The sequence below is a fragment of the Triticum aestivum genome, chromosome 2A (genome assembly GCF_018294505.1).
Source record: "Triticum aestivum cultivar Chinese Spring chromosome 2A, IWGSC CS RefSeq v2.1, whole genome shotgun sequence".
NCBI lineage: Eukaryota > Viridiplantae > Streptophyta > Magnoliopsida > Poales > Poaceae > Triticum > Triticum aestivum.
The window spans coordinates 765941020-765964584 of NC_057797.1; the positions used below are offsets into that span (position 1 = coordinate 765941020).

Consider the following 23565-nt stretch of genomic DNA (forward strand, 5'->3'; position numbering starts at 1 on the left):
GATGAAGCGGCGGCAATAGCTCGCTAGGCCAAGGAAACTCCGAACTTGCTTGACCGAAACAGGTGGAGTCCAATCAAGGACGGCTTGAACTCGCTCGGGATTGATAGCAATACCCTTACCAGAGATTACATGGCCTAGATAGGTCACTTCTGACAACCAAAATTCACACTTGGAGAATTTGGCATAAAGGCGATGCTCTCGAAGTTTCATCAATACCAGCCTTAGTTGTTCGGCATGTTCCTCTTCATTCTTGGAGTAGATGAGTATGTCATCGAGGTATACTACGACGAATTTGTCCAAGTACTCCATGAAAACCGAGTTCATTAACCGGGAGAAAGTGGCCGGGGCATTGGTTAAACCGAAGGACATGACGGTGTACTCGTATTGGCCATAACGAGTAACAAAAGCCGTTTTGGGAATGTCCCCGTTTCTGATTTTGATTTGATGGTAGCCCAACCTCAAATCCATCTTGGAGAAGACTGAGGATCCAGCGAGCTGATCGTACAGGTCGTTGATCCTGGGAAGCAGGTATTTGTTCTTGATGGTGACCAGATTGACAGGTCGGTAATCCACAACCATTCGATCCGTTCCATCCTTCTTTTTGACGAAGAGGACGGGGCAAGCCCAAGGAGAGGAGCTAGGACGGATGAACCCTTTGTTCAAGGACTCATCGAGTTGGTTCTTAAGCTCGGCTAGTTCTAAGGGTGCCATCTTGTAGGGTCTTCTAGCAATTGGAACGGTTCCTGGAACAAGGTCTATCACAAACTCGACATCCCGGTCAGGTGGAACACCTGGCAGTTCTTCCGGAAACACATCCGGGAAGTCTCGGACTACCGGAACGTCCTCAAGGTCTGGAAGGGGGTTGGCATTGAGAGAGTAAAGTTGGCGCTTGGCCTCTCGAGTTAAGACATTAACTGTCTTGCCCGAGGGATGAGTAAGTTGAACGGTTTTAGTGGCATAATCGATCTTGGCATAATGAGCCGACATCCAGTCCATACCCAAGATGATGTTTATGTCGGAGGACTTGAGAGCTATTAAAGATGCAAGGAAAACAAGCCTATCGACAAGAATTTCGTTCCCATGGCTTACCCTAGAAGTTTGCCATTTGGAACCCGGAGTTTGAATTACCATGGAAGTGGGCATGTCACAGAATGTCGTGTTATGCAACCGAGCATAATTCTCGGATATGAATGAATGAGATGCTCCAGTATCGAAAAGAACAGATGCCGGATGGCAGTTAACAAGGAGCGTACCAAGGACGACGTTGGGATCCTCATGAGCCTCTTCGGCTGAAACATAGTTGACATGGCCACGTGCAGTAGTGGCCGGCTTGGCGTAGAAAGTCTTTCCCGCGGGCTTACCACGGCCAACGGACTTTCCAGCTTGATTGGGGTTGTTCTGGGGACACTCTCGACTATAGTGACCCGGTTCTCCACACTTGAAGCATGTTACCACAGTGGGGCGTGGAGCAACATTAGTAGCGGGGCCACCATAGGGCTTGGACGGTGCAATTTGCTGGTTGGGACGAGGCGCCTCAAAGGATGGCCTCGGGGTGAATCTGGGTGGCAGTGCGGTGCTTGGAATCCACACCCGGCGCTTTTGAGCTCCAGAGCCGGATGAAGACCCAAAATCACGGGAGTGCTTGCGTGAAGCGTCATAGTCAGTCTGGCCTGTCTCAGCACTGATAGCTTTATTGACCAGCTTCTGGAAGGATGTGCACTCGTGCAGACGGAGATCGCGGCGAAGCTCAGGGCTAAGTCCCTTACGGAACCTTGCCTGCTTCTTGGCGTCAGTAGAAACCTCTTCAGGAGCATAGCGTGCCAGGTTCCCAAATTCTCGGCTATATGCATCCACAGTCAGCCTTCCTTGGGTGAAGTTGCAGAACTCCGCCGTCTTGCGATCCATGAGACCTTCCGGAATGTGATGCTCACGGAAAGCCTCGCTGAACTCAGTCCAGGTAGTGATTTGGCCGACCGGGCGCATAGCTTCGTAGTTTTCCCACCAATGGCTAGCGGGGCCCTCAAGATAATAAGCAGCATAGGTAACCTTGTTGGCTTCAGCTACGTTGGCAGAACGTAGCTTGTGGGTGATGCTGCGAAGCCAATCATCCGCGTCGAGGGGCTCGACGGAATGGTTAAACTTTGGTGGGTACATCTTGATAAAGTCGTTGATTGACACCAAGTCATTTCGTGGGTGGCGTGCAGTGTTCTGCTCAATCCACTCCAGCAGGCGGTTGGTCTCACGCTTGTTCCTTTCCGCCTCCAGCATCACTTCGGCCAGGGAAGGCGGGTGAGGCAAATTTTCACCTCTAGCTGCATTGGCTTCCCCCTGCTCCGGGGCAGCAGGGTTTCCGCGGGTGTTGACCATCCTAGAAGGAAACAAGACAACGGTTTAGACAAGGATGGCTCAAACTTAACAGGGAAGTGCAGAATGTAAAGGATAACGCGGAATGCAGAGATGCTCATTCGTATGCCATGGTAATATAAAACTGCCATATATACACCAACGGTCATACTCGTCATACATAGTTTAGTACAAGCCCATGCTACAGTACAACTATGAAGGTAGACGTTACATCTCATCGGAGGCATTCCGAGTCCCTATACATTATTTGTCTACACCTCCGGAATCGATTACACACCAAGTCATATTCCACAAGTCACACAGGACAGTGGAGATACAACTACTACAATACTAGTGGTACTACTACTAACTCAGATAGCTCCGTAGTAGTCCTCATAGAAGTCACCTCCATAGCCTGGAAGTTCAACGTGATCATCCGGAAACAGACGGTCCTGAGGAGACTGTGGACCATAGGGGCTAGGATAAGGTCTTGGACCAACAAACGGTGGCCTGCGGGGACCAAGGGGTGGGGTGATGCCTCCCACGTCACGCCAATCCACCATGTCTGGCAGAGCTGCTCTCACAGGATACAGATCCCTGGTATCCATACATCCCGCTTGCACCGCGGGTGCAAACCGAGTCAATGTGGCCCAATGATCAGCAGGGGTATTAAAGAGCTCCAGCCTCAAGGCCCGATTCTCTCGGTCCTTATCTTCGAGCATCTCAGCGGTGGTACGAGTTAATGAGTCCTCCTGAGTGGAGTCAGCATAGATAGCCTGAAGATACCCCTGCGCTCCCGGAAGTCAAGCTGGCATGTAACGGAAGTCAGTGTTCCGAAGCAGGCCAGTCCGGACTCGCAAGATGGTCATCATGGAATAGGCAGCATCCTGCACAGCCATCTCAATGGTAACTCCGAGTCCATAGGAACAGTGAAGGGGCTCGGTAGATCCAGGATAGGAAGGGAATATCCTGACGGTGCATAAATACTGGCTTTGATTAAAGTCGCGGAACTGCTCTTCAACAGTGTATTCGGGATACCAACGGTATCCTGTCTCGATCATGACCCGGACCAACATAGTAGTATGACCGGGCACGTCGAGGCACCTGGTCAGGCGAACCACTTGATTTTGAGACTGGTTGGCCATCTGAAAGCACAGCCACAAGACAAAGACATCAGAATTCCTAGGGAAAATTGGGCAGCATAATAGCTGTAAATGCTCAGAAAAAGATTTGAGACATCCACAACAGTTCACAATACCGCTCAACAGCATCATATCAAGGTTCTGATTCAAATAGCAACGTACTAAAATAGTAGAAACTGGACTGGAACTCGTAGCAATAATCCTATGAACTACTATGGATTAGTAACACGTGAACCTGATAGAAGAAGAGAGCCTAGTCCTTAACCCACGTTGAATGAGAAGAGAATGACTCAGATCAGAAGCATAGGGTAAAGGAGTAAAAAGAACCTTACGTTCCCTCCCACAATCAATTCCCTTACATATAACTAAAGCATTTCTAGACTCGACATCGACCAGTTTGGCTGAACGAACCTACAGGCAGTCCGGCTCTGATACCAACGCTGTCAGGACCCCGATTCCAGGCCACATCGATCTAGCCGGTAACACCTCATATCACTTTGCGGCCTCACGCACGGTATCCCACGGGTGTCGCCTTACCATGGCCCGGGACCGTTTGCGCCTTTTGGCTCGCGTATATGACAATGTCGCTAGCATCCATATGACCGAGAACCCGGGCCGACATGGCTAGTCGTGAACCCAAAGCGGCACAGACCTATGGAGACAGGCATACATGAATCACATCGAACATGTCGGTCATCAACGAGTGATTCCGGGCTGTAGCACTGGGCTAACAGGACTCCGGGGATCCCGGGCTGTAGCAGGCTAGACAGGACTCTGGAGATCACCGCGTGACATTTCCCCGAAGGGACAGACATAGGGACGAAGTGAAACACATGCTGGCCAGTCAAGTGTCCTGAACAGTAGTGCTGGGCTAGCAGGACTCCGGTGAACCGGGCTGTAGTGGACTACTATGGCTCGAGGAGCACTAGACTACATTGCCCCATAAGAAAGGCTGCGAAGGACAAACAACTAGATTGTCGGATCCCACTCATACCAAGCATTTCAATCATACATACAATATGCTCGATATGAGTACATACAACATGGCATCACAACAAAACTCTACAACTTAAGTACTTTATTTAAAGGCTCCAGGGAGCCATACATAACATATCCATATAGGTAGGGGTCACATGACCCGACACTCAAGTCATACAGTCATACAAGCACAAGCGGAAGCAACTAGTCTAAGTACAGACTCTAGAAAGAAAGAAGGCTTCTCGAAGCCTGTCTATCTACATAGGGCCCTCCATGGCCTGGATCACCACCTGGGTGGCTAGTCACTCGTCGACGTCAAGGTCTACGTAAAACCCATCGGAGGGGGCAGTGTTGTTGTCTGAAAACAATAAATAAGCAAACATGAGTACAAAGGTACTCAGCAAGTCTTACATCAGAACCTACTGTACATGCTCATTCTCAAGAAGGTGGTGGGGTTTATGCAGCAAGCCAGCTTTGACTCTTGGCTAAGCTATCCTACGGAATCTTTTAGCAAAATAGTTTTCGCACACGAGTCCACTACTCACCATCACAATACTCCACCATGGATCCTCCCTCGTATCCTGCGAGGGGCCATCCTCGGTACTCACACTTAGCTTGAGTCTTTTAGTAGTATCCATTAACTTGTCTATGAACTGTATATGCAATCAAGTAGTCCTTTACCGCGGACGCGGCTATTCGAATAGTTTCATACCCTGCAGGGGTGTACTTCGTCACACATGTTTCCACCACTTAGCGTCTGCACACGAAATGTGCTCGGCAGACTTCAAGCGAAAACCGACGTGGGTGTAGACCACGACCTGACTAACCTCACAAGTCTCTAGTCCAGGGTCATCGCCTATTCAGGTTCCATCCGCAGGGAAATCCGGCCGGGGTGTCCTCAACGGCCCCGAACGATGTGAACAGGGTTCCCGGGACACCAAACGGGTGACTCGGTACACCGTGCCACGGTGTATCTACCGCAACATAGCCCACCCCTAGGGTCAGCGCTACGCACGGCCGCCAACACATATCCTACAAACACCAGAAACTAGTTGCAACTCCTGGACTGAGGCGAGAGGGGTCGGTAAGCCGAGCGGGGTCATATTTCAGGGCCCAATGTGTGGTAGTAGCTGAATCTTAATTCACACATACAGAACTCAGTTCTTAGGGACGGCTTCAATGAAACAACCCACCATGTACTCCTACATGGCCTCTCATCGATACCTTTACCAAAACATGTTCAACACATCCCACATATTACTGGCACAAGCATTTCACTCTAGCCCATCTCCCAGATGAACCAGACCTGACACAACTCTAAGCATAGCAGGCATAGCAAGGTAGGAATCACAAAACATGGCTCAATCAACTCCTACACATGCTAGAGGGTTTCATCTAGTTACTGTGGCAATGACAGGTCATGCAGAGGATAAGGGTTCAACTACCGTAGCACACAGCAGTTTGAATCGTGTTGTCTTAATGCAGTAAACGAGAGCAGGAGCGAGAACATGGGTTGTATCGGAATGATCAATGGTTGCTTGCCTGATGGAGTGGTAACGGGATACTGCCCTTCAGTTGGATACTCGTGAATATCCTCGGAGGCAGAACCTACCACGAAGAGCACAACCGAGCACAATCAACAAATGACGATATGCAACAATATGATGCATGCTATGACATGGCAATATGGATGTGTCTTGAGCTAATGCAACTAGCTATGATTTAAATGAAGTTGGTTTGAGTACAAGATTCAAATTCCAACCCCATATATGATTATTTAAATGCCCTTTATTTGTTTTGTCGAAAACAGAGGACAAACATTGTTCAAACATGCATGAAAATGGTACAGATGGATTCCTTGAATTTTTCTGATAATTTTACATATATAATTTATCTCATTTGGAGTTATGGTTGAATTTCTATGAATTTTTGAAGTTTTGGGTATTTTCTGGAATTTCCTGAATTATTTTTAAACTAGAAAATGATTTACTGCGTCAGCACTACATCAGCATGACATCAGCAAGTCAACTGAGCTACCTCCAGGTCAAACCTGACCAGTGGATCCCACTGGTCAGTGACTAATTAACTAATTAAAATTAATTAGAGCCTGGGCCCGCATGTCAGTGTCTATTTAACGTAATTAAGTTAATTAGGACTAACTAAAACTAATACTAATTAAAAAGGGGCCTGGCCCACACGTCAGTGACACAAGGGGGAGGGTCAACCCTGGTCAGCGGGGTCAAAGCCACCGGCGGCTTGTCGCCGGCGAGCCAGACGCGGCGGAGGGCGTCAGAAATGCGTCTCCGGTGACCAAATGGGCCGCGAAGACCATCTCCGAGGAGCTGGTGCTCGCGCGCATCCACTAGTGCCCTCCGTTTCATCGGAGACGGCCTAAGTCGACGGCGGCGACCACTTGGGCGGCAGCCGGAGTTCGGCGGGGAGGGGAGAAGGGGCTACGGTGCATGGCAGGGGCAGCAGGAGAGGGTTTTGGGGTCCTGGCGTTGCACTGAGCACGATGGTGTGCTCGGTTGCGTGCTTGCACGGCCGTAGCCACGACGGCGCCATGGCCGGCGGCGAGGAGCTCACGGCTCCAGTGGCTAGGCTAGTTAGGGGAAGAGAATCACTGCGGGGAGAAGGGGGAAATGCTCGGGAGCTCACAGCGATCTCGAGGGAGGACTCAGCGGGCTCGGGGACGCTTCTGCAACGGCGAATTTGACGGAGATGGCCGGCGGTCCCGAGGGTGAAGAAGACGACGCCGAGGACGAAGCAAGGCTTCTCGGCTCGCTTGGCTCGGTCCAGAAGGCATAGGCGATAGTGGCGGAGCTTCCACGCAACACGGGAAGGCGAGAGGGGGTCGGGGAGCGCGGTGGCAGTGAAAGGCGGCGACGGCGCGTTCGGGTGGTCGCGCGGGAGAGAAATAGGGGAGGAGGGAGAGCGAGGGAGAGGAATAAGAGGGGGCCAGGGGGTGCGTGGCGTCCATAGCGACGTCCAGGCGTCGAGGGGAGGGCGCGGCAAGCAGGAGCTGGCCGTCGGTGGCCGCGCGCGTGCCGGCGCGCCACGGGCACACGCCCGGCGTCCTCCTGGCAGCAGCTAGGGGACGACTGGCACGGCCTGGTGGGCTGGGCCAACAGTGCTGGGCCGCCAGGTGAGTCCAGGTGAGCCTCTGTCTCTCTCTCTAATTCATTTTATTTTCTATTTCTGTTATTCTGTTTTGATTTAGTTTAAATACTAAATCATTTTATAAAATCCTGAAAATATTTATGGACACTTTCTGAAATATTTCAGTGGCCCAAAAATAATTCCAACATTATTTGAGCATTTGAATTATTTAATAGTATTTAAATGCCCAAATTCAAATATTTATGAATTAAATCAATGCCCCTTTTGTTGACCTAAAATTATATGCACCATTTTCCCCAAGGGTTCTAACCCAAGGCAAAGTGGGTGAACATATTTGAGGGGCATTTCAGGTTCATTGAATTTATTTTTAGTAAACCCTAGTTGATTTCAGGGGGGGTGCTGGGGGTTCTGCTTTCCCCATTTCCATTTCTGATGAAAGTAAACATGATGCACACTCTAATGCATAACCTAGCTAGGGTGCGACAGATCGCTTGTTTCCTCATTTGATACTCTGGCACTGATGATACAAGAGAGTGCTGATTACAAGTCACTTGACCCCGCTGATATCCTTGAGAGGCTAAACACTCATGAGTTCCAGCTTGCTGAAAAGAGAGATCTCTATGGTTCGAGCTATGGCAGATCACGTGCACTGAAGGCCAAGGCAGTATCAGAATCCGAAGATGAAGACTCTGGTAGCAGCCTTGGTGATCCTGAAGAACTGAGTCATGATCTAGCACTGCTTGTGAAGAAATTCCAGAAGTTCTCAAGACGTGGTGATTTTGGAAAACCCTCAAGGAGCAATGATTCCTCATCCAGTGACTACAAGAAGAGGCTTTGTCACAAGTGCAAGAAACTAGGACATTACATTCAAGATTGTCCTCAGTGGGAAAAGGAATCAAAGAAGAAGAAATACAAGGATTACAGTTCTGATGATGCGAAGAAAAAGAAGAAGTCTTCAAAATCTTCATCGTCAAAATCCTCAAAGTCTTCATCTCACAAGAAGAGCAACTCCAAGAAGTCTCGGGCATTCATTGGCAAGGAAATGGACTCTGAAGCTGAATCTGAGGAACAAGAGGAAGAGGAGGCTTCTGAGGACTCTCAATCAGGTGTGGCAAGCCTAGCTCTCGCTACCGCATTCATCAGCAAGTCTATCTTCAACTCTGAGGAAAATGATCTCACCAACAAGGCTAATGAAGGCAACGATGACTACGCTCGCACCTATTGCTTCATGGCAAATGGTGCCATGGTACCTAGATATACCTCCTCTGGGTCTAGTGAAGATGAATCAGATGACAATCTTAAGCCTAGCTACTCTAAACTTGCTAAGATTGGTGTGAAACAACAAAAGGCTTTTGTTAAGGTTCAAAACATGCTAGACAAAAGTGATGATATGTTAGGTGAAGAAATGGATCGCACTAAAGCCTTGACTGAAAATCTTCAGAGACTTCAGACCAGGTTTGACAACCTTCAAGGTCATCATAACACTCTCTTGTCTGATCATGAGAAGCTTTCTTATGAATTTCTTCAAAGAAAGCAAGATCTTGAAAAGCTAAGAGTGAGTTATGAAGATCTTCAGAAGGAGCGCGATTCATTACTTGCTCAACAAATCAGCGCTGCTCAGGAAGAATTTATTCCTCCATGTTTAAAATGCATTGAACGAGAATCTGCTAATTCTTCACCTGAATGTTCAAATGCTTCTAATGTTACAAATTCTTCACTGCATCTGCTATCACTAATTCCTCATCTGAGGACATTGCTAGTATCACTGACGATGCAGGGCTGAAGGAATTGTACAAGACAGGCATGTACAAAAGCCTCAAAGGGCATCAGACTCTTTGTGATGTGCTTAAAAATCAGATCCTCAACAGGAACCCTAGGAAAGAGGGTATTGCCTTTGAGACGAAACTCAATGCTGATGGTACATATTGGAAGCCTGAGAAGTACCCCAAAACCTCATGGGTTGCTGCAAAGGGACCTCTAGTTGACCCATCTAATTTATCTGGCTATACATGTGAATCTTCTCATTCTTCTGATCAGTCATTTGACTCCAACTATAAACTTTCAAAAATCAGAATGGTGAAGTATTTGCTAGATATGTTGGCACTAACTGCAGGAACGGTTCCCCTATGAAGAAAATCTGGGTTCCCAAAAAGTGCCTTGAAAGTCTTCAGGTGAAGGTCCTCATGACACCACCTGTGAAGAAAAGGAACCCCAGATCAAAATCTTCATATGGACCAAATTCTTCATATGGATCCAAGTCCTCATACGGGCCAAATTCCTCACATGGATCAAATTCCTCAAAAGGATCAAAGTCCTCATATGAACATCATCGTGCTAACAACTCTGTTTCGCAGGGAAGAGCCAAGGGCTATGAATATGAGCATTATTCTTCTAATAATTATGTTCATAAGTCCTTGAAGAATTTCTTTGCTTATTCATATGCTTACTGTCGTGGTTTTCCCACGGCAGATGTCCTAGTGAAAGGACTTAGTCATGGAGCCATCGCGACGGGTTAGCTTGAAGGGGTTAAAGTGGACACGGGGACGCAGAGAGTTTATACTAGTTCGGCCCCGTCGATGAAGGTAAAAGCCTACGTCTAGTTGTGATGGAATTGGTGGGGTTTCGATGACTAGGGAGCAAACAAGCTTCGCCTAAGTCTCGAGTTGTTGTTGTCTGTCCTTGAACCGCCGCCGGGTCATCCCCTTATATACATGGGTGACGCCCGTCGGTTCACAGTGTCCCAATCACCGGTTCATACTCGTATCCGGGTTGGTCTCTCCTTATTCCTAACTTACAGTACAAGTTTACATATAAAGCCGGTTTACGGCTACAGGTCTTAAACCAACTACGGGCCTTGGGCCCTCTTCTATCTTCTTGGGCTTTAACATTCTTGGACTACTCATGAAGTTAACCCGGCCCTGGTAGGCCGGTTTACGCCCAGTAGTAATATCCCCAACATTAGGCCCCAGATTGATTTGAACGAGTTCATGTCAATCCCTAGCAGAAATCTTCATCTTCAACATCTTCTTGTAATTGTTGAACCGCCGTGATGTCATCTTCTGCAATTGCTGTTAAACCGGAGTGACGTCATCTGTCATAAAGAAAGTATTCATGATATCTCTTCACTTAATAAATCTGCGAAAATCGAGGCGACAGCTCCGTTCGGTGGCCCCTGGTTTGTCGCGCCTGACACATGTCCTTTTGCTTTATAAATAAGACCGAAGGGTCATTTCCTTTCTTCTCTTCTTGCCTTCTCTTCTTCATCTTCCTCGCGTCGCCAGCTTCAGAGCTCCGTCGCCGCCGTCGTCTTCAGCACCAACTTTGGCCGCTGCATCAACCTGAACATACCAGAAAACCGCGGCGATCTCCGGCATCCTCCTCAGCTCTGGTAGGTCCTCTGTTCTTCTCAACCTAGATCTGTTCTAGGGTTTCTTGTTCTTGCGGTGTTCATCGACTATTCCTATTCATGTGTTAACCCCTGGATGGATCTGTGAAACCCTTCTCTCACTAGTGCAGAACCGGGCAATAGCACCCGTTCGTAAGGCCCTTTAGTGCCGGTTCCATAACCGGCACTAAAGTGTGGGCACTAAAGCCCCCCCCTTTAGTACCGGTCCAGCACGAACCGGTGCTAAAGGGCAACCACGTGGCACGAGCCAGCTCCGGGAGCCGGGAGCCCTTTAGTACCCGTTGGTAACACCAGCCAGTACTAAAATGTTTGGGGGGTTTTTGGTTTGATGATTTCTTTTTCATTTAATTTTGTGTTTTCCATTTTAATTCTTTTTCGTTTGCTGGTATTTCACGAAACTACACATTGTACACGTTATGCATATATATGGTAGCTAGTAGAACCAATCATATATATAGATCATCAATGTCTCACAAACCACCATATTAATTCACAGATACACACATGTATAGCTATATACAATTTCTCGTACATATGCATGTTGCCTTCGGAGCCAGTTGCATTAGCCTAATTGGTGCCTTCGGAGCACGATGACAAATTGGAAGTGGTTCATGACCTGGTCGATGGGGGCGGTAGCGGGTAATAGTATTCTCCCTTCGGATTTATGACCTGGTCAAGCAAAAATCCCGCTATTTCCTCTTGAAGTGCTTGTACGCGCTCTGTATCTAGGAGCTTGTCCCGCACCTCTGTGAACTGTTAAGAAGGAGATCAATATGCATGTGTATTAGTTGTGTGACTAGATATCAATAATGGTGCACAAATTGTGAATAGTGTTCTGACAAGCGTACCCATTCCTGTCTTTGAGATCTGCTCCTTTCGGACGCCATCATGCGAATGTTCTCGCAAACGCAGTATGCACACAGATCAGTCCCCTGCGCCTGCTTTATGGCCTTGACGAGAATGGAATTTAATTTGATCAGATAATAATTAATCAAGCATGATAATATTAAAAAGATGGCAGCTAGCTACCACTACTTCATTACTTACCCTGGGTCGAAACCATCTCAGCTGTCGTTTCCATTCGCCTTCCGTTTTGCTGATGAACCTTGCCCAAGCCCTGCCCGCCGACAAAGAAAATGAATAAAGGGGTTATTAAATAGTTCATATCATGAAATGACGAACTAAATAGGCCGATATATATAGTTAATAATGATTGAAATTACCTGTTGACTATCCCAAACAAGACGTTATAGTCTCTATTTTCTTTGAGTAGTGAGTCCAGTATTTCAACTGTTCCTTCGTCAACTTTAAGGATACACAAGATCCAGTGAAATCTGCATGCACACACGTTTGCATGTCTTAATTAAGCAGGCATATGTATGCAAAAACATGTAGCTAGCTAGCTAGTAGGCAAAAACAGAGAATTTGTAGTACAAGAAAGTGTGACTCACTTGAAGTTGTAAGGAAGTAGTATATCTTCATTGTATTTGAGGCGCTTCAAGAACTCGAACATGCTGTCCTCTACCTGCTTTTTATAATAGTTGCTTATATTCCATGTGTATTCATTAACGGTGTTTGGGTCAATGAACCCAATGCCATAGCGTCCACCTTTTTTCATTTGATACATCGTCATCCTGCATAATACCACAGAAAAGAATATAGTGAGGATAATTACAGGTAATGATTGATCAAAAGGATCAATACAGCTAGCTTGAGACTTAAATTACAGAAATAAATCACTTACCGACAATAGTAACTGACGATAGATTTGTCGAGTGCGTCTTGATTGTATAACTGAAACAGTTCAGAATACTCAATGGTCCTAGGTTTCTCATGGTAGTAATGATCCTTGTTGACTTGCACCATGAGGGACTGTTGATCGGATCTCTTGGTAATGTCCATGTACCATTGATGCAATTCATACATTCTCGTTGGGAGCTTCTTGACATCTTCTGGCTTGACCAAAGGTTGGCCCCGGACATATTTCCATTTTATTTCCTCCTCTGTAAGCACAGGCATGTCCTCGATCTCGAGGAGTTGTCCAACAGTGATCTTGTGTTCTTCAGCCTACGTTATATGCTGCTAGGTTATTACAACATCGCCCACCTGGGGAACGTAAACTGTTTTCCCACAATAATATTGGCCGCGCGTACTGCCACGTGTTGTTGGTGGCACAACAAGCGGGGGGATCGGTTGCGCCCACTATTCTCCCAGCTAGGCAACGATTCTCCCGCATTTTTTGACAGCTGCTTGTTGTTTGCTCGAGCTCGAGCTCGCCTCCTTCTGTAGAGGTTGTCGATGTAACTTCCTGATGTGGCGCTCATAGTCTGTGTCAACAGGCTTAGGAGCTGGTGGTTCAGCCATACGAATGAAGTGGTCAATAACTTCCATAGGCACTTTCTCCCTTGGCGGCGGTGGCGGTTTCGGTCCAAAATGGGCGTCGACTTCTGCCCGCACTATGGCATTGGTTTGCTCCTTGGTCATGTCGTAAGCCCTCTCAGGAAGAGGAGTACTGAGGTTTGGACCATATTTGTATCGCTTGCCTCCTCCTGTACTTCCTGTACTATGACCTCGACTGGTACAGCTACGCACCATAGCTGCGGGCTGTCTCTTCTGCGATTGCTGAGGCGGCGGAGACGGCTGACGGGGCTGAGTTTGACGAGGAGGAGTGGCCTGAAGCTGTGCCGGAGTTGGAGGAGGAGTGGCCTGACACTTTGCCGGACATGGAGGAGGAGTGGACGTCTGGCGCTGTGTTGGACTTGGAGGAGGAGTGGCCTGACACTTTGCCGGACTTGGAGGAGGAGGAGTGGCCTCACGCGTTGGTGGACTAGGAGCGGGAGTCTGCTGACTCGGTGGAGGACTTCGACGAGGAGTCGGGTGACGCGGTGTCGGTGGCCTTCGAAAGATGATGCAATCCTTTCTCCATAGGATGACATGATGTATGGCCTCTCCCAAGGTGTGCTCGTCGTCACCTCCAGGAATGCTAAGTTGTAGCTCCGAATATGGGTCCACCACCTCATCAACCAAGACACGAGCATAGCCCGCTGGAATCGGCTTGCAATGGAAGGTTGCCTCGGGGGAATTTGAAAAAGCAATGGCGTCCGCCACCTTCATGGATATGTCGTTCTTCATTTTGAGGTGTAGCTCGCAGTTAGTGTTCTCCATGATGTCATCCACGGGGTATATATCCAGCACTGCGTCGCCCGGGGCAGAACCCACGCTGCTTCTCGGCATGGATGGGGCGATGCTATCCAATGCTGGATCATCCACTAGCTGCTGCAGCTGCTGAGACCCCCTTTGCTGGCTAAGTGAGTCGATCTGCTCCTGCTGCCGCTGGAATTTAACTGCCATTTCCGCTTGACTTGCTTCAAGACCTTGAAGGTGTTCATAGTCCCTCTTCCTCTGCTCCTCCTCCATCTTCCTCTTCTTCTCCTCCGCAATCTTCTTTCTCGCACGTGTTCTGTAGTCGGCGTTCCAGTCCAAAAACCCCTCATACCACGGAATAGCGCCCTTGCCTCGTTTTCTTCCCTGGTGTTTAGGAATTCCCAGGGCACGCGTAAGCTCGTCTTTCTCTCCGTTGGCCTGGAACACCCCCGATCGAGCCTCTTCTATTGCAACAAGTATCACATCGTCGGCTCCGTTCAGACATGCCTTCGTCGAAACATTGCCTGTCTTCGGGTCCAACTCCCCGACATGCGCATAGAACCAAGTCCTGCACCTGGGGGGCCAGCTCTTAGTAACTGGAGTGACACCTGCATCCTCTATCTCTTTCTCAGACTTATCCCACTTAGGCATTGCCACCGCGTAGCCACCTGGCCCCACACTACAAGAAATATGTCAACTTATGACCTTCTGTCAGTGACCCTCGAAGAATTGGTCACAAATTTATGACCATTTTAGACCAATTGGTCAAAAGCTGTTCAGGGGGCTCCAAACCCTAAACCATTGCGACCATTTTGGTCAGAAAGGTCGTAATTTCCTTACACAAAATGGTCACAAAGCAAACAGTGCTAGTCCGCTACCTTATTTCTAGTTGTTAGTGACCAATATAGATGGTCATAGCCTTGTAGATTGTGGTGGGTTGTGATGACTAGGCGCCATCTCACCAGTTTTGCCTATGTGTCATGTCCATGTGGCAGTTTTTGCCCTAGGTTGTGAAGCAACCTATATTTCTATAATTCCCAAAATTCCCAAAAAATCTCATAAATTCTTTGGGGCATATCTTCATCAAATATGTAAATATCCTTCCTTGCCTAGTTCAAAACTAATTCAACAATATTCATTTTCCAATTCTGTTCACAACAACACTTTTATGAAGGAAGTGCTATTTATATATTCTTGATTGCACTCGGAATTTTTGGGCACTCTTTCCTATCCAAATCATTACCGCATGACAAAATTCAGCTCCATTTCCCTATTAAATCTTCCTAGGCAAATTTCCAAAGTTTTTGTCCACCTAGAAGCATTGTGAAGGAAGTACCTTTTTTATATCTCTAAATGACATGAAATTTATACAGTTCCTTCATATGCCCAAATTATCACCCTCCTCCAAGTTGCAGCTCAGTCAAATCATCTATGTGAGCCCAGATTCAATTTATATTTTATGGCCAAATTGGCACGTTGCAAAGCAAGTGTTATATAGACCCCTCCTATTACCCTCAAACTTTTCGGGAACTCTTCCATACCCAAATCATTGCCACATGATAATATTCAGCTCAATTTTCCTAGTAAATCTTTCTCAGGAAATTTCCAAAGTTTCTACCTCGAGAGAAGCTTTGTGAAGTAAGTACTAGCTAGGCTTACCCAAATGATCTGGAAATTTACTAGCGCATGACCTATGTAACTTACCTACACCAATTTCTAGCTCATTTCATTCATCCAATCTCTCTCACTAGTTTTCCCAAGTTTTTGTCCATAGAAGAGCATTGTGAAGGAAGTACTACTTTGGCATGTCGAAATAACCATCCTCCACCAAATTTCAGCTCAATCCATTCATTATTTTGAGCCCAGCTTCAACATTCATATTTTTGTCCAGTGTGGTACTTTGCAAAGCAAGTACCACCTAGGATCCTCCTTTTGAGCTGAAAATTTGTGAATACATTCTCCTTAGTAGATGATCATCCTCGGCCAAAACTCACGCCCATTGGCCATGTGCATTTCCCGTACCGCTAATCAAACACTTGGCTGCTTATTCATGTTTGAGTATCCATCGGTCTCCTCATGAGAATCTTATGTTATAATTTTCTTCCTAGCACCTACCTGGGGAGTGCCCAACCCACTAGACATGCCTATGTCGCCCAGAACACATGGCAATGCCAGGGTCACGCGGTGACCACGCAACGGGCATGCGAGTTTACGCGCTCTAGAGTTGGGGCCCTCGGCCGTCGCCCAAACCTCAACGTACCGCCACCAAACCATGTATTTATGATTAAATAGGTACTTATGTACCTAGAAATGATTTTTGGAAAAAATAAATAGCAAACTATGAGACAACTGCAGTTCAAATTGATCCTTTTCCTACTGAATCGGCAGAAATTTGTCTTTTTCACGAGAGGTGGATCAAAACTTTTTACACCCAACCATTTTGTTAATTGTGAATTAAATATGGCCTAGTATTTTAAAAAAATGATTTGGTCCAATTTTGCAACAATTATTTGGGAGGTCCTTCATAAAAAAACATCCTTTTGGGCACTCGAAAAATGGAAAATGGTTTTTTCGTCCAAAGAAAATGAAAACTTCCGTAGGCAACATTGTTTACCATTCCAATATGCAACCTTGTGCACAATATGAGATCATTTGAACAAACTATGCCATGAATGTGGCCATAAGATTGATCATTTGGCTTGAAAGCCATTGATCTCCACACGTGATAGCTCGTTTCTGAGAACACTTTTTTAAAATAATTGCCGTATTACAAGTTTGTTATTTTTCCTGGGAACTTCGCCACATATAATGACACAATATTGAAGGTTTCCCAATTTTTTGAATTTTTTTGAATTTTTTATGCCCGTTTCAAAATGCGGTCAAAACGGCGGGAATGACCGTTCCTAGCTAGTGGTTGAATCTTGGAATTTTATTGGTGTTTCTCTGATTAAATAGGTACTTATGTACCTAGAAATGATTTTTGTAAAAAATAAATAGCAAACTATGATGGAGCTGTAGTTCAAATTTGACCCGCTTCCTGCTGAATCGACGGAAATTTGTCTTTTTCACGAGAGGAGGATCAAAACTTTTTGCACCCTACCATTTTGTCAATTGTGCATTAAATATGGCCTAATATTTTAGAAAAATGATTTGGTCCAATTTTGCAACAATTATTTGGGAGGTCCTTCACAAAAAAACCACTTTTGGGCACTCGAAAAATGGAAAATGGTTTTTCCGTCCAAGGAAAATGAAAACTTCCTTAGGCAATATTGTTTGTCATTCCAATATGCACCCTTGTGCACAATATGAGATCATTTGAACAAACTATGCCATGAGTGTGGCCATAAGATTGATCATTTGGCTTGGAAGCCATTGATCTCCACACGTGATAGCTCGTTTCTGAGAGCACTTTTTTTAAAATAATTGCCGTATTACATGTTTGTTATTTGTCCTAGGAACTTGGCCACATGTAATGACACAATGCGAAGGTTTCCTAATTTTTTGATTTTTTTTGAATTTTTTATGCCCGTTTCAAAATGCGGTCAAAACGGCGGGAATGACCGTTCCTAGCTAGTGGTTGAATCTTGGAATTTTTTTTGGTGTTTCTATGATTAAATAGATACTTATTTACGTGGAAATGAGTTTTGAAAAAAAATAAAGAGCAAACTATGAGGCAGCTACAGTTCAAATTTGACCCGCTTCCACCTGAATCGACGACAATTTGTCTTTTTCACCAGAGGTGGATCAAAACTTTTTTCACCCAACCATTTTGTCAATTATGCATTATATATGTCCTAGTATTTTATAAAATTGATTTGGTCCAATTTTGCAACAATTATTTGGTAGGTCCTTCACAAAAAAACCTCATTTGGGGCACTCGAAAAATGGAAAATGATTTTTTGTGCAAAGAATATAAAAAATCCCTTTGTCGATATTGTTTACTATTCCAAGATGTAAACTTTTGCAGAGTATAAAGAACTCATTTTGAACAAATATAAAGAATAGCATGTGAACAAATATTTGGTAGGTCTTTTACAAAAAAGAACTCATTTTGAGCACTAAAAAATGGAAAATGATTTTTTCATGACCTATTTAAAAGGTCATAAAGTCTTCAAATTGTTTGTTGCGTTCTGATTGGTCTATAGGTATATCACACGGATCATGCATCCGACACCGTCGGATGCTCCGGGATCCAACGGTGGACCTCATCCCCTCACCCTCTCACCCACGTAGCCCTCTCACCCCCCTCACCCACGCAGCCCCCGCTCCCCACCATTCCAACCCTAGCCCCCACGCCCCCACTCTCCCGCACCCGCACCTGCTCGCCAAACGCTAGCCGCCGCCCCCGCACCATGGCCGTCGACGGCGAGGAGCCCGAATCCCCATGCCTCCCAAGCACCCAAAACTCTAGCCCGCGGCGCAGCCATGGCGACCGAGCTCTGGATCCCATCGACTCCCCACCATCGCACCCCTCCTCTCCTCGCAGGTGCCGCCACCTCCTCCCTCGATCCAGTCCTCTCCCCAGCCTCCTTTCAATGATCCAGTTCTCTCCTCGCCGCTCCCACCCACCGCCGACCTCGCAGCCCTCCTCACCACCGCCGCCGACCTCGTCCCTCCCTCCCCTCACCATCTTTCCCTACCCTATGCCCTAAATCGAGTCGAGCAGGTCGGCCGACGCGCTACGGTTCCGTTTGGTCAGCTCCACGCCGGCTCTCCGGTTGGCCGCCCGCCCGACAATGGATCTCCCGCCGCTCTCCCACCAGGCGCTCTTCGCGGCCCTCCGATCCGCGGACGCCGAGGCCGTGCGCCGCCTCCTGGCCGGCGCCGAGGAGTCCGTGCTCTACGTCCCGGCGGACGCCGAGGCCGTGCGCCTCCTCCTCCCGCTCTACGACCTCGAGGCCGCAAAGCTCCGCTCCCGCCTCGACCTCGATGCCTTCCACGTCGCCGCCAAGCAAGGGCACACCGGTGAGCCCCTCTTCTCGCTCGATTAGTAGCTTCCGCTGAGTTTTTTAGAACGAGCCAAGTCTAGTGTGTTGCAGCAAGTTTAACCGATTCTCATTGGGCTCAATTGCAGGGTTTGATGCTCCGAGGAACAGCATGGAGTTCGACATGGAGGTGCCCCACAGCTACGGCGTCTTCCAAGAGGACGTCCCGGTGAGTAGTACAATCCCCTTCCCTGTTCTTTCTCTCTATCTGTCAGACTAATTCACTGCATCATTTTCTTCCCTGGCCCGTGTATGCATGCGTCCGGTAAATTATTTTGTTTCCAGAAAAAGGACCTAGAATTCCTTTTTTCTCCTTTCATTCTAGTCACATACTCTGTCCAATTTTCAGTTAGGTGGGTAGATCTTTCTTGACAGATGATATGCATTGTCCATCCGTCCTTGGCAGCTCTGCTGCTAGGTGTACTTGTACCTGACTGTTGTTGCCTGAGAAGACAGCACGAAACACCTATTAATAATGCTGTCAAACAAACAGTAGACCACCATCTACTGTTGCTGGGCACAATCACGTTGCCCCTTAATTACCTGGCCATTCTCTGCATCATTGCTTACCATCCTTTGCCTACCAATAAGTACGAGGCCATGTTGAGTTGCTGGCATTGTTCTTCAAACTAGATTAGCACTACTGCTTTCCTCCGCCCCTCTTCTCCCTCGACGGTGTTCTCATCCACCACAGCAGCTTACTGACACGGTCATTGGTTCTGTCTTTGTTTTGTTGGCAGCAGGGGAAGAAGGAGGAGGAGGAGTTCAGCACGGGGCCCCTCTCCATTCTCATGCTCAGCGTCAAGAACAACGCCCTGGTTGGTTTGGTTTGGTCGACTTCTTGCCTCTGTTGATTGAGATCTCAGCTTAGCGAGGGCATATTTTCTGTAGTAGTAGTTGACCTGCTTAGCGAGCTCAACTCACCCCGCTCGTCGTCGACCTGCCCGACGGTGGCTATGGCGGGACCCTCAAGATCACCATCTTCCTGATCGGGACCCTTGGTTAGTGACATCATTTGTTTTCCACGACATTCAGACTTTGCTATAGTTTACTGAAACTGTTGTGGTCTGAAGAACAGTTTACTGAAATTGTTCCAAGTCTGAAAAACAGTTGTCTGAATCTGTTGAAATCTGAAACTGTTAGTGTGAGGTGTCTGAAACTGTTCTAATCTTGTAGATAATCTGTGAACAAATTTACTTGTATTGAATAACCTGTGAACAAATCTAGGACTTTGGAGTTGTCTAAAACTTTTGTAGTCTTGTAGAAAAGTAAAAGAAGTTGGATGGAAATAGATTTCTAAGTCTGTGTAATAGATGGTCTGAAGCTAGTTGCAGATTTCTTTCCTTGATTCAGATAATTCAGTAAGTCTATTTCATAACATCTGCTGCAAGTAGAAATTATGGAAGCTAAAAAGCCAAATCAAGTTCGCTCATCTCATTTCACCTTTGCAAAGAAGATACTAATTTTCTAAACTGTGAATTTGATGTTAACGTCTTATATGTCCATTTCATAACATGGTGCGTCTATATGTGTGTTTGATGTTAACGTCGCTTGTGGTTTTGCAGGGTTCTGAGGCTGCAGCCTGGGCACCATCAGGGTATGTTGTTTCCCTGTCCTGTTTCTTAAGTGCTCAATAGTTGCTTGTGCGACTGCTACTAGTATTTTATGTAATGCTACACTAAAATGGGTCTAGTTATACTAATCATTCCATGAAAGTTCAGTCTGATTTGCTGGTACTCTAATAGAATCATTGTTTGCTCATGCTTAGAATCATTGTTTGCTCATGCTCAGAATCATTGTTTGCTCATGCTCAGAATCATTGTTTTACATATGTTACTTGTGATGTTCTGCTGGCTGAGATGTGCATGATCTGGGTGATGAAGAAAATTGTTCGGATTCCCACTGATTTTCATGATTATTACAACCAGATACTTCTGACGGATCATGCCATCTCTTGGAATACATATGTACTCCCTCCGTAAACTAATATAAGAGTGTTTAGAATACTAAACTAGTGATATAAACACTCTTATATTAGTTTACAGAGGGAGTACTCCTTTATTATTGAGCAAATACTTTCCTTTGATTTTTTGCAAACCTCTTAGCAGTAATTTTCGTATCCTCTTTTTTGTGTTCTGCTGGCTGATGAGATGTGCATTACCTGGGTGATGAAGAAAATCGACGGGTCACGCCATCTCCTGAAGTACATTTGCACATTTTTACTGCTTTAGACTGACTGTACATGCATTCCTTCATTGGTTATGAACCTTATTGCTCATTGTGTTCTGTTGGGTTGAACTGCATGACTCCGGGTGAAGAAGAAAATCGTTCGGATTCCCACTGATATTTCATGATTAGTGTAACCAGCTACTTCTGATCCATAGATTGTACTGTAACTAATGTGTCATGCGTTTTGTGGCAGCAACAGCAGCTAGCAGGAGCAATTCTCTTGCTGGTTTGCATTGAAGATATTGTATTCTGTTGCTATATCATTGTATAATAAAACCACAGCATGATGCTCACATGAGATATCCACATGTTTTTGTGCTGTTTTGCTACAAGTTGTGTGTTGATTTGATAACAGGAGTTTCCTTGTCCTGGTCCTATACTGCATTTTGACTCCTATGTTTCTGTGCATGTGTGTTTAATTGATGTTGTTTCAACTTTGAACTACTTCTGCATATACTGCAATTGAGATTTAAATTTGTGGTTGTTCCTCTTTTACAGATGCTCAAGTGTGAAGCCGTGAAGTGTGAAGCCGTCAAGTTCTACTTAGTGAAGAGTAGCATATTGTAGCATATATGTGTTGTAAAGATTGTAATAGATTTATTTAGTGGAAACTTGACCAATGGGTCCACTTATGAAAATAATCTGTCAATTTTGTACATTTCTGACATGTGAGACCAATTTGAGAGATGATCATGACAAGTGGGACCCATCTGACTAGTGGGACCAGCTTGAATATATAATGGCTAAAAATAGAAAAGCAATAAATAATAAAAGGCCATGGGCCAACAATAAAAAAGGCTACAACGTTGGGCTTGGCCCATGAAGCCGACCAGAATTAACAACGAAAATATAATAAAAGGTTGAATTAATGGGCTAGGCCCATGTAAAACGCTGAATTGGACCGGGCTGAATCTTGTGCCACATCAGCTTGCCACGCTGGATGCCTACGTGGCCTGCGGAGGTTGCTAGTGACCAAAACGCCACAGTGGACATATTTTGGTCATAAACGTTTGCGACCATTCCAGAAGAAAGGTCGCTATAGTCAGTTTACGACGGCCAGCTTTTGACCTTATGTTTTTGGTCACAAAAAGGTCACAAATGGAAATTTGTGACCATTCAGTGACCAATAGTGGTGGTCACAAGTTGACATATTTCTTGTAGTGCCAGCTTATGGAACTTATCCTTTTTTCGGCATTCTTCTTGTTTATTCTCGACCGTTCCTTAGCTAATTCTAAATCATTGAATTTCATGAAATCGTCCCAAGAAGCACTTTGGTTCTCTAGTATCCCCTCGAATACTGGAGTCTTCCTTCCTCCCTTGACGTACTTCTCCCATTCACATCTCTTGTGGTTCTTGAATGCAACCGCCATCTTCCTAAAAGCAGCGTCCTTGACTTTCTGCACATCTGCTTCCGTGAAATGATCTGGTAGGGTGAAATGTTCCATGAGAGTATCCCAAAGCAGTTTTTTTATTCTCGTCGACAAAAGTAACATTTGGACGTGGCTTTGCTGGCTTTCTCCATTCTTGAAGGCAGATCGGGAGTTGGTCCTTCACAAGAACTCCGCACTGACGAACGAACTTGTCCGCAATCTTCTTAGGCGCTAATGGTTCGCCATCAGGTTTGAATGCCTCAATATTGTACTTTACGTCCTCCTTCAACTTTTTGTTCGGGCCTCGTTTCGTCCTTTTGCCTAAAGATTTGCTCGATCCGGATGGCTGAAAGAAGAAAGATCGATTCGTTAATATATCTTCAACTCATTTAAAACATGTGACGATCACCAGATTCTTGCTTATATAAATATATATACCTCGCCGGTGTTTGTTGTTTCAGGATCGTAGTTCATGACTTCATCAATTCGATAGTCGCGATCGAATATCATATCACCCTCTCCGGTGTTGTTTAGAAATTCGGAGCCGTCATAATCTTCTTCATTCTGATCATCATCTGGCCCGCGTATCATATCGAACATGGTCTGTTCTCTCTCTCTGTCGGTATTGTCCGCCATAGCTTTTATTTAACTATGCCAAAAGAAATATAAAACAATTTAGTATAATCTCGAATAATAGATATAATCTCGAATACATCGTCTCGAATAATAGATATAATCTTGAATACATCGTCTCGAATAATAGATTTAATCTCGAATACATCGTCTCGAATAATATATAATATTGAATAGTACATCACTGGCTAGGTAGCTAATTAAAGATCGAATAC

At 46.0% G+C, this 23565-nt stretch overlaps 2 pseudogenes; both read left to right on the forward strand.

Annotated features, from left to right (window-relative positions):
- The first annotated feature begins 20986 nt into the window (after nt 1-20986).
- On the forward strand, nt 20987-21061 carry LOC123038430 (uncharacterized; annotated as a pseudogene).
- Nucleotides 21062-21424: 363 nt separating this feature from the next.
- Nucleotides 21425-21500, forward strand: LOC123038434 (uncharacterized; annotated as a pseudogene).
- Nucleotides 21501-23565: the final 2065 nt, after the last annotated feature.